General features: G+C 54.7%; 1 protein-coding gene across 1 annotated transcript in view; it reads left to right on the forward strand.

The window, feature by feature from the left end:
* Window positions 1-2,384, forward strand: part of LOC111606693 — a 4,963-nt gene extending 2,579 nt beyond the window's left edge. The window contains exon 4 of the mRNA XM_023327837.1: window positions 2,037-2,384. The gene's annotated coding sequence lies outside the window, so the exon portion shown is untranslated. The remainder of the gene's footprint in view (window positions 1-2,036) is intronic.
* The last annotated feature ends 9,745 nt before the right edge of the window (window positions 2,385-12,129 follow it).

Raw genomic sequence — 12,129 nt, forward strand, 5'->3', positions numbered from 1 at the left:
GACGGTCCGAAGCAGGGTGCCCGAGAACCGGTGCATCTCCAGCTTCCCGAGGGAACCGGAGGAAACACCGGCCACGTGCACACCGCAAGTCCGGGCTTCCACGCAACCGAAGCAGGGTGCCCGAGAACCGGTGGACCTCCAGCTTCCCGAGGGAACCGGAGGAAACACCGGCCACGTGCACACCGCAAGTCCGGGCTTCCACGCAACCGAAGCAGGGTGCCCGAGAACCGGTGCACCTCCAGCTTCCCGAGGGAACCGGAGGAAACACCGGCCACGTGCACACCGCAAGTCCGGGCTTCCACGCAACCGAAGCAGGGTGCCCGCGAACCGGTGGACCTCCAGCTTCCCGAGGGAACCGGAGGAAACACCGGCCACGTGCACACCGCAAGTCCGGGCTTCCACGTAGCTCCCAACCGACCCGGAGAGGCCACGGCCCCATCAGATGGGGCTAGGACACTCACCGGACCGGCCGGAGCCCACGGCCAGGGCTAGGAGCTCCAGCCAGCACCTGGGACCGCTGCGAAGCCGTCCACAGAGCACCGTCTGCAGCCTTTGCCCTGCCCGTCCTCCACCGAGCTTTCACGCAGCTCACAACCGAACCAGAGAGGCCACCGGTCCATCAGATGGACCGAGGACGCTCACCGGACCGGCCGGAGCCCAAAAGCCAGAGCTCAGACTTCCAACGGGCACCTGGGACCGCTGCGAAGCCGCCCAGAGAGCACCGTCTTCGGCCTCAGCCCGGCTCACCTTTGCCTGTGCTTTCTCGCTTCCACGGAGCTCACAACCGAACCAGAGAGGCCACCGGTCCATCAGATGGACCGAGGACGCTCACCGGACCGGCCGGAGCCCACGGCCAGGGCTAGGAGCTCCAGCCAGCACCTGGGACCGCTGCGAAGCCGTCCACAGAGCACCGTCTGCAGCCTTTGCCCTGCCCGTCCTCCTCCACCGAGCTTTCACGCAGCTCACAACCGAACCAGAGAGGCCACCGGTCCATCAGATGGACCGAGGACGCTCACCGGACCGGCCGGAGCCCAAAAGCCAGAGCTCAGACTTCCAACGGGCACCTGGGACCGCTGCGAAGCCGCCCAGAGAGCACCGTCTTCGGCCTCAGCCCGGCTCACCTTTGCCTGTGCTTTCTCGCTTCCACGGAGCTCACAACCGAACCAGAGAGGCCACCGGTCCATCAGATGGACCGAGGACGCTCACCGGACCGGCCGGAGCCCACGGCCAGGGCTAGGAGCTCCAGCCAGCACCTGGGACCGCTGCGAAGCCGTCCACAGAGCACCGTCTGCAGCCTTTGCCCTGCCCGTCCTCCACCGAGCTTTCACGCAGCTCACAACCGAACCAGAGAGGCCACCGGTCCATCAGATGGACCGAGGACGCTCACCGGACCGGCCGGAGCCCACGGCCAGGGCTAGGAGCTCCAGCCAGCACCTGGGACCGCTGCGAAGCCGTCCACAGAGCACCGTCTTCGGCCTCAGCCCGGCTCACCTTTGCCCGTGCTTTCTCGCTTCCACGGAGCTCAGAACCGACCCAGACAGGCTCCAGGCCCATCAGATGGGCCTGGGACACTCACCGGACCGGCCCGAGCCCACTCCTGTACCGCCCCAGTGATCCACAAAGCCAGAGAGACATTGTGGAAAAACGGCTTAAAATGCTGGAAAAAGCCGAAAAAAAGTTCAATAAGGAGCCTTCTCTACGCTCTGGAACTCCCACGGAACCTGTCTGGGCTCTCACCGCACCGTCCAGAGCCCACCACAGAGATCCAGAGAAGCGGAGAGAAAATCTGGAAAAACGGCTTAAAATGCTGGAAAAAGCCGAAAAAGGGGTCTGAATCGGCCTTATCTGAGCTCCAAAAGACCCCTAAAACCTCTCTGGATCAAAACACTTTGTCATTTTTCGCTCAAAGTCCTCTTTTCCAACTCTCTCCTATAATCCCGCCGGTGGGATTTTTCTCCGTAAGGTCTCGAAATCCCGTCTATTGCCGAAGCCTTGGTGAAGCCCCGATTTTAGCGGGGATGGGCAATGGTTTGGAGGTCCGCCAAACTTTCGACGGTTATCACGGCTTCTGTGAACCGTTTAGAGACGACTCCGCCGCACAGGGCCCTTCTCTGGACCGCGGGCTGTCGGCCCATGGTTGATTTTGGCCGAAAATATGCATTTTTGACCGTTTTGACCAATTATGGTTTTCGACTTATAATTCCGCCTACGGACGTCCCAGAGGCCAACCGACCACACCAGAGGATTCTCCGGACTCTGGCCTTTCCGGCAATATGCGGCTTGCCCCGGGGAAATGCGTTTTTAAAAAAATTTATGGAGGTCGAAAATCACCGGGGCCTCCGGAGCCCCGAGGCCGACGACAGTGAGGTGCTGCGGATACGGCCGCCTGCGCAGGTGCCCTCCTCTGGAAGTCCGAAATTTTTACTTTTTCCCAGGAACACGGGAGTAACATAGGCGTGATCAGGGCATCGTGCTGGGCTTATTGATCCTACTTTCGAGCCCCCTGGTCCCCGGGAAAGTGCCTTTTCGAACCCTTTGAGCAGTTTGGGTTTTTGATTTTTAATTCCGCCTACGGACGTCTCAGAGGCCAAACGACCACACCAGGCTACTCTCCGGACTCTGGCCTTTCCGGCAATATACGGCTTTCCCCGGGGAAATGCGTTTTTAAAAAAATTTATGGAGGTCGAAAATCACCGGGGCATCGGGAGCTCGAGGCCGAGGACAGTGAGGTGCTGCGGATACGGCCGCCTGCTTGAGGGACCCCCTCTGGAAGTCCGAAAATTCAACTTTATCCCAGGATGATGGGAGTCACATAGGCGTGATCAGGGCATTGTGCTGGGCTTATTGATCCTGGTCTTGAACCCCCTGGCCCCCGGGAAAGTGCCTTTTTGACCGTTTTGACCAATTATGGTTTTCGATTTTTAATTCCGCCTACGGACGTCCCAGAGGCCAAACGACCACACCAGGCTACTCTCCGGACTCTGGCCTTTCCGGCAATATGCGGCTTCCCCCGGGGAAATGCGTTTTTGAAAAAATTTATGGAGGTCGAAAATCACCGGGGCATCGGGAGCTCGAGGCCGAGGACAGTGAGGTGCTGCGGATACGGCCGCCTGCTGCATGTGACCCCCTCTGGAAGTCCGAAAATTCAACTTTATCCCAGGATGATGGGAGTCACATAGGCGTGATCAGGGCATTGTGCTGGGCTTATTGATCCTGGTCTTGAACCCCCTGGCCCCCGGGAAAGTGCCTTTTTGACCGTTTTGACCAATTATGGTTTTCGATTTTTAATTCCGCCTACGGACGTCCCAGAGGCCAAACGACCACACCAGGCTACTCTCCGGACTCTGGCCTTTCCGGCAATATGCGGCTTCCCCCGGGGAAATGCGTTTTTGAAAAAATTTATGGAGGTCGAAAATCACCGGGGCATCGGGAGCTCGAGGCCGAGGACAGTGAGGTGCTGCGGATACGGCCGCCTGCTGCATGTGACCCCCTCTGGAAGTCCGAAAATTCAACTTTATCCCAGGATGATGGGAGTCACATAGGCGTGATCAGGGCATTGTGCTGGGCTTATTGATCCTGGTCTTGAACCCCCTGGCCCCCGGGAAAGTGCCTTTTTTACCGTTTTGACCAATTATGGTTTTTGATTTTTAATTCCGCCTACGGACGTCTCAGAGGCCAAACGACCACACCAGAGGCTACTCCGGACTCTGGCCTTTCCGGCAATATGCGGCTTCCCCCGGGGGAATGCGTTTTTGAAAAAATTTATGGAGGTCGAAAATCACCGGGGTCCTCCGGAGCCTCGAGGCCGAGGACGGTGAGGTGCTGCGGATACGGCCGCCCGCGCAGGTGCCCTGCCCTGGAAGTCCTGGAAGTCCTGGAACCTCACGCCCCCTCCGGACCGCGGCATCCCACTGTTAAGCACCCCTAACTCGGACTGGACCCTCCAGCACGCAAGGCCCGGAGCTCCGTGCCCCTGGGAAGGCGGCCGGTCTTCGAGTCGAGAAATTTGCACTAAGTCCCGTCGACACTTAGACATTTTCTCGGCTCCGTGCCCCTGGGAAGGCGGCCGGTCTTCGAGTCGAGAAATTTGCACTGAGTCCCGTCGACACTTAGACGTTTTCTCGGCTCCGTGCCCCTGGGAAGGCGGCCGGTCTTCGAGTCGAGAAACTTGCACTGAGTCCCGTCGACACTTAGACGTTTTCTCGGCTCCGTGCCCCTGGGAAGGCGGCCGGTCTTCGAGTCGAGAAATTTGCACCGAGTCCCGTCGACACTTAGACGTTTTCTCGGCTCCGTGCCCCTGGGAAGGCGGTGTAAGGAGGGGGTGGGAGGGAGGGTGCCCGTCCGAGCCGTAGCCCCGAGCGAGCGAGCGAGCGACTTTCGTTCCGCCGGGCCCCCCCGCGGACGGGGCGGGCCGGCCCCTAACCCTCATCCTATATCCTAACCCTAACCCTAACCCTTACCCTAACCCTAACCCTAACCCTAACCCTAACCCTATCCCTAAGCTGGCTACAACACCTGCAGTTGACCCCTGGAGACATCCAGGCCTGGAGGTCAGCACACAACCAGGCTGGAGGGAATACAGGGGCCTTTAGCTTATGAAGTAGCCTCATAGTGAGCACTAAAAGCTGGCTACAACACCTGCAATTGACCCCTGGAGACATCCAGGCCTGGAGGTCAGCACACAACCAGGCTGGAGGGGATAAAGGGGCCTTTAGCTTATGAAGTAGCCTCATAGTGAGCACTAAAAGCTGGCTACAACACCTGCAGTTGACCCCTGGAGACATCCAGGCCTGGAGGTCAGCACACAACCAGGCTGGAGGGAATAAAGGGGCCTTTAGCTTATGAAGTAGCCTTAAATGGAGCACTAAAAGCTGGCTACAACACCTGCATTTAACCTCTGCAAAGCTCCAGGCTTGGAAGGGGCCCTCAGCTTATGAAGTAGCCTTAAATGGAGCACTGCAAGCTGGCTGTGACCTCTGCTTATGACCCCTGGACAGCTCCAGGCCTGGATGGAAGCACACAACCAGGCTGGAGGGACTACAGGGGCCCTTAGCTTATGAAGTAGCCTTAAATGGAGCACTGCAAGCTGGCTACAACACCTGCATTTAACCTCTGCAAAGCTCCAGGCTTGGAAGGGGCCCTTAGCTTATGAAGTAGCCTTATAGTGAGCACTGAAAGCTGGCTACAACACCTGCAGTTGACCCCTGGAGACATCCAGGCCTGGAGGTCAGCACACAACCAAGCTGGAGGGACTACAGGGGCCCTTAGCTTATGAAGTAGCCTTAAATGGAGCACTAAAAGCTGGCTACAACACCTGCATTTAACCTCTGCAAAGCTCCAGGCTTGGAAGGGGCCCTCAGCTTATGAAGTAGCCTTAAATGGAGCACTGCAAGCTGGCTGTGACCTCTGCTTATGACCCCTGGACAGCTCCAGGCCTGGATGGAAGCACACAACCAGGCTGGAGGGACTACAGGGGCCCTTAGCTTATGAAGTAGCCTTAAATGGAGCACTGCAAGCTGGCTACAACACCTGCATTTAACCTCTGCAAAGCTCCAGGCTTGGAAGGGGCCCTCAGCTTATGAAGTAGCCTTAAATGGAGCACTGCAAGCTGGCTGTGACCTCTGCTTATGACCCCTGGACAGCTCCAGGCCTGGATGGAAGCACACAACCAGGCTGGAGGGACTACAGGGGCCCTTAGCTTATGAAGTAGCCTTAAATGGAGCACTGCAAGCTGGCTACAACACCTGCATTTAACCTCTGCAAAGCTCCAGGCTTGGAAGGGGCCCTTAGCTTATGAAGTAGCCTTATAGTGAGCACTGAAAGCTGGCTACAACACCTGCAGTTGACCCCTGGAGACATCCAGGCCTGGAGGTCAGCACACAACCAGGCTGGAGGGACTACAGGGGCCCTTAGCTTATGAAGTAGCCTTAAATGGAGCACTGCAAGCTGGCTACAACACCTGCATTTAACCTCTGCAAAGCTCCAGGCTTGGAAGGGGCCCTCAGCTTATGAAGTAGCCTTAAATGGAGCACTGCAAGCTGGCTGTGACCTCTGCTTATGACCCCTGGACAGCTCCAGGCCTGGATGGAAGCACACAACCAGGCTGGAGGGACTACAGGGGCCCTTAGCTTATGAAGTAGCCTTAAATGGAGCACTGCAAGCTGGCTACAACACCTGCATTTAACCTCTGCAAAGCTCCAGGCTTGGAAGGGGCCCTCAGCTTATGAAGTAGCCTTAAATGGAGCACTGCAAGCTCGCTGTGACCTCTGCTTATGACCCCTGGACACATCCAGGCCTGGAGGTCAGCACACAACCAGGCTGGAAGGCCTGCACGGGTCAAATACAGCTGTTACAGCCAGAAACTGAGTTACGAAAGCCGGCTTCTGAACAGCCAGCCTTTTCAACCAGGGAACCTTACCCTCCCTCCGATCCGGTGCACCCACACTTAAGCACTCCCTACACGGACTGGGCCCACTAGCACGCACAGCCCGGAGGCTCGTGCCCCTGGTAAGGCAGAGTCAAGCAGCTGCGGGTGGGGGGAGGGTGGCTCCCTGTGCGTGGGGGAGGCCCTGGATGGCCAGGCCGGCTGCTGGTCCGTGTATGCCGGGCAGCACGCCACCTCCGCACCAGAGGGCCGGGACTTAGGCCATGATCCGGAGTGCGTCTCGTGCCCCTGGTAAGGCAGAGACAAGCAGCTGCGGGTGGGGGAGGCCCTGCATGGCCAGGCCAGCTGCTGGTCCGTGTATGCCGGGCAGCACGCCACCTCCGCACCAGAGGGCCGGAGGGCCGGGTCTTAGGCCATGATCCGGAGTGCGTCTCATGCCCCTGGTAGGGCATAGTTCCAGCAGGGGAGGGAGGGAGGCCCCGGAGGCCCCGGAGGCCGACTATCGATGCCTTCCTTGGATGTGGTTGCCATTTCTCAGGCCCCCTCTCCGGGATAGAGGGCTGACTCTCGTTGCCTTCCTTGGATGTAGTTGCCGTTTCTCAGGCTCCCTCTCCGGAATCGAACCCTGATTCCCCGTTACCCGTGGTCACCATGGTAGGCACGTAGCGTACCATCGAAAGTTGATAGGGCAGACATTCGAATGAGACGTCGCCGCCACGGAGGGCCAGCGATCGGCCCCAGGTTATCTAGAGTCACCAAAGCGGGCCGGGGCGCGGGCCCCACCCACCCCCGTGAGGGAGAGAGAGGGAGAGCCGCACCCCGCATGGGTTTTGGGTCTGATAAATGCACGCATCCCCGGCGGCCCCCCCCCCACCCCGAGGAGGAGAAGGGGGGGCCGGGTCAGCGCTCGTTTGCATGTATTAGCTCTAGAATTGCCACAGTTATCCAAGTAATGGTCGAGCGATCAAAGGAACCATGACTGATTTAATGAGCCATTCGCAGTTTCACTGTACCGGGACTTGCATGGCTTAATCTTTGAGACAAGCATATGCTACTGGCAGGATCAACCAGGGAGATCCCCTATTCGTTTCCCTGAATGGGAGGGCGGGCAGCGCTGAGCTGGCACATCCAGGATGCCCCAGTGCCGCTGGTGGAACAGCGGGCTACGTCTGGGTCGCCCCAGTGCCGCTGCGAAGAAACAGCGGGCTGCGTCCAGGGGAGAGCCTTAAGCAACGCAGCTTCGCCGCTGCCCTACATCCGGGAACTTATAAGGGCGACGGAGAGACAGGGTTTGAGAAATCACATGACCTTCTGCGGGCACCGCTGCTTCGGGGGGGCAGGAGGCGCGCTCTGGGCTCCGAGCGGAGGACGCGCGCCACCCTGCCCTGCCCGCAGCGGGCCGACAGTGTAGAACCGCTGGGAAAGACGGGGCGTCTCGGTCTCGCTACCGACAGGACGGCCGCGGGCTGGGACTGAGGGCGGGGCGCACAGCCCCGAAACACCCGTGCCCGGGCCTGGAGGCGAGCTCGCAAGGCTGGAGGAACCGTCCGTCGAAGCGCCGACACGGAGTGCCGGGGCCGACGGGGGCCCTCCATGGCAAGCCACGAGTGCTGTTCGGTCCGGTGTACATTCGTGTTGTGCATGGAAAGGTCAAACCTGGAGCTCAGACCTCCAGCGTAAGCTGGAACAGCTTTGAAGCCGCTCACAGCGCACCGTCTTCGGCCTGAGCTGCGGTCCGCCTTTGACTGTGCTTCCTCGCTTCCACGGAGCTCAGAACCGACCCAGAGAGGCGCCAGGCCCATCAGAAGGACCGAGGACACTCACCGGAGCGGCCAGAGCCCACAGCGTTACTGTCTCGGAGATCCAGAGAACCAGAGAGAAAATCTGGAAAAACGGCTTAAAATGCTGGAAAAAGCCGAAAAAGGGGCCTGAATCGGCCTTATCTGAGCTCCAAAAGACCCCTAAAACCGCTCTGGATCAAAACACTTTGTCATTTTTCGCTCCAAGTTCTCTTTTCAAACTCTCTCCTGTAAACCCGCCGGTGGGGTTTTTCTCCATAAGGTCACAAAATCCTATCTATCCGTCAAGCCATTGAAAAATGGATGGGCAATGCTTTGGAGGCCCACACTTAGAAATTTTTCGGCTCTGTGCCTCTGGTAAGGCAGATATAATTGAGCTATGACAGTGTACTAAGTGTGGCCAGCCGTCCGAAAATTTTACTTTATCCCAGGAATACGGGAGTCACATAGGCGTGTTCAGTGCATTATTCTTGGCTTATTGATCCTGGTTTCTAACGTCCTGGTCCCCGGGAAAGTGCATTTTTGACCGCTTTGACCAATTACGGTTTATGATTTTTAATTCCTCCTGCGGACGCCCCAGAACCAAAACGACCACACCAGAGGATTCTCCAGACTCTGGCCTTTCCGGCAATATACGGCTTTCCCCGGGGAAATGCATTTTTAAAAAAATTTATGGAGGTCGAAAATCACCGGGGCCTCCGGAGCCCCGAGGCCGAGGACAGTGAGGTGCTGCGGATACGACTGCCTGCTACATGTGACCCCCTCTGGAAGTCCGAAAATTCAACTTTATCCCAGGATGATGGGAGTGATACGGCCGTGATCAGGCCGTTAATCTGGGCTTATTGATCCTACTTTCGAGCCCCCTGGTCCCCGGGAAAGTGCCTTTTTGACCGTTTTGACCAATTATGGTTTTCGATTTTTAATTCCGCCTGCGGGCGTCCCACAAGCCAAACGACCACACCAGAGTATTCTCCAGACTCTGGCCTTTCCGGCAATATATGGCTTTCCCCGGGGAAATGCATTTTTAATGATTTTTATGGAAGTCAAAAATCACCAGGGCCTCCTGAGCCTCGAGTCCCAGGACAGTGAGGTGCTGCGGATACGGCCGCCTGCGCATGTGTCCTGCCCTGGAAGTCCGAAATTTTTATTTTATCCCAGGATGATGGGAGTGATACAGGCGTGATCAGTGCATTATTCTGTGCTTATTGATCCTGATTTCGGGCATCTATGAACCGGGGAAACCGCATTTGCGGACCGAACCTGCACTAACCCTGGTCCCCGGGAAAGTGCCTTTTCGAACCCTTTGAGCAGTTTGGGTTTTTGATTTTTAATTCCTCCTGCGGGCGTCCCAGAAGCCAAACGACCACACCAGAGGATTCTCCGGACTCTGGCCTTTCCGGCAATATGCGGCTTCCCCCGGGGAAATGCGTTTTTAAAAAAATTTATGGAGGTCCAAAATCACCGGGGTCCTCCGGAGCCTCGAGGCCGAGGACGGTGAGGTGCTGCGGATACGGCCGCCCGCGCAGGTGCCCTGCCCTGGAAGTCCTGGAACCTCACGCCCCCTCCGGACCGGGACATCCCACTGTTAAGCACCCCTAACTCGGACTGGACCCTCCAGCACGCAAGGCCCGGAGGTTCGTGCCCCTGGGAAGGCGGCCGTCGTCGAGTCAAGAATTTGCACTAAGTCCGGTCGACACTTAGACATTTTCTCAGCTCCGTGCCCCTGGGAAGGCGGCCGTCGACGAGTCAAGAATTTGCACTGAGTCCGGTCGACACTTAGAGTATTTTTCTGTTCCTGCCTCGTTCGTTCCCCTGGTAAGGCGGGTGTGACCGGTGTAGGTAGGGAGGGGGGTGGGGGGGGGGTGGCGCCCGTCCGAGCCGTAGCCCGGAGCGAGCGAGCGAGCGAGCGACTTTCGTTCCGGGCCCCCGCGGACGGGGCGGGCCGGCCCCTAACCCTACCCTACCCTTATAACCCAAACCCAAGTTTCTTCACTTACCTTAACCTCACCCAAGGTTCTTCACTTACCCTAACCAAACCCAAGATTCTTCACTTAACCTAACCCTAAAATGTGTAGTTTAATCCTCCCAAAGCGTAAATTTGGGCATTAAACTTAAACATCTGACCATGTTTATGAATTATTCTTGATTTACAATTAATTTTGCTTCTTCTATATCAAATTCTAAAAATGATCACTCATATCTAAACATATTCTTGTCTCCCTTACCACAAGTTTATATAATTACAAACAAGTTTTGCAGTGTTAAGTGTGAAAGCTAATGGTGAATACATCATCCATACAGGGTCGCAGATTACAAGATAATCTGAGATCACAGGCTTGATTGACAGCGCTAAGACCCTCCTCTTGGCTCTGATTGGTTGCTTCTGACTAAAACGCCTTGGCTTAGGGGTCGAGAAGGAGAATCATATTTGTATAACACATTTCAGCAACAAAGAAGTTGTACCTGTCATTGACACATTCTCTCACACACCCTAATATATTTGGTAATCAAAGAAAGCAATAAAGACTAACTTTTGTGTAATAAACAATAACAAACATTACATTTTAAATAACCTACACATTTATTTATTTATTTGTCAGGAAATGTGTTTTTGTTGTTCTCCTTCTGGCCTCCCCTTCCACCTCGTTTAATTAGTGCAGGTGTTTTGTGTTCGCAATCATGTGTTCAGCCTATTTGAATTTCAGGTGGCTAAAATATAAGGTTCCCCCCTCACAAGTTTGGCAAATAATGATTAAATGTTTTCAAACTTACAAGATTTGTTGTTGATGATAAGAGCAATAAACAGAGTTAAAGACTTGTTGGTAAATTAATTTGTTCCTGTGTTTTGGAGGGGGAACAGTTTATTTCAGGTGGCTAAAATATATGGTTCCCCCCTCATAACTTTGTCAAATAATGAGCAAATGCTACCAAACTAACATGATTTATTGTTGATGATGAAAGGAATAAACACAGTTAAAGACTTGTTGGTAAATTAATTTGTTCCCATGTTATTGAGGGGGAACGGTTTATTTCAGGCAGCTGAAATATCTATTTTCTCTCCTCCTCCCCCCATAACTCTGGCAAATACAGAGCAAATGTTTTCAAACTTACTTGATTTATTGTTGATGATGAAAGGAATAAACAGAGTTAAAGACTTGTTGGTGAATTAATTTGTTCCCATGTTATTGAGGGGGAACTGTTTATTTTAGGCAGCTGAAATATCCATTCTCTACTCTCCTCCTCCCATAACTTTTGGGAATAAAGAGCAACTGTTGCCAAATTCTCAAAAAATGTTATGTGTGATACCCTGTAGTATACTAGAAATTTCCTTACTACTGTAATCTGTCATATTTTACATTATAATGGGATTTACCAGAAAGTCCACACTCTCGTCTTTTCAGGAAGTCTTAATTTTTGTGCCATGCTTTCGGCCAGCTTCCATCCTCTTATATCAGCAATGAAAAATTATAAATACACACTACGTGTTGGAAAACTGTGTTTTGGTGACTGACTTTTATTTCTGTCAGGCGGAAGTGACAAAAGTTGGAAAAAGACCGATTCTCTTGGCGTTTAAAATAACACAAAACAGCGTAAAAAGACCTCGTTTATTTAATTATTTTTACAATTTTGTAAACAATAGCTGCCGATTAAACTAAATGTTACAAGCTTGACATGATTAACTGAATTGTTTTTACCGAGAAATCGATCAGAAGCGCCGTGAAAATGGTCAGATCCGCCTCTCTGGCTGTAATGCGCGCTCCCGACACAGGGGATTTTCACAGGGGAACAGATTTTCACAGGGGAACAGATTTTCACAGGGGAACAGATTTTCACAGGGCGAACAGAATTAGCTGGGGAACAGGATTTCGCACAAGACAAACTGTGTGGAATTTTCGGTTTCCCTTCGTATTTATGGACAACCAGCAGGGGGCGCCAAAAAACAAT

This window comes from Xiphophorus maculatus, chromosome 22, assembly GCF_002775205.1.
Source record: "Xiphophorus maculatus strain JP 163 A chromosome 22, X_maculatus-5.0-male, whole genome shotgun sequence".
NCBI lineage: Eukaryota > Metazoa > Chordata > Actinopteri > Cyprinodontiformes > Poeciliidae > Xiphophorus > Xiphophorus maculatus.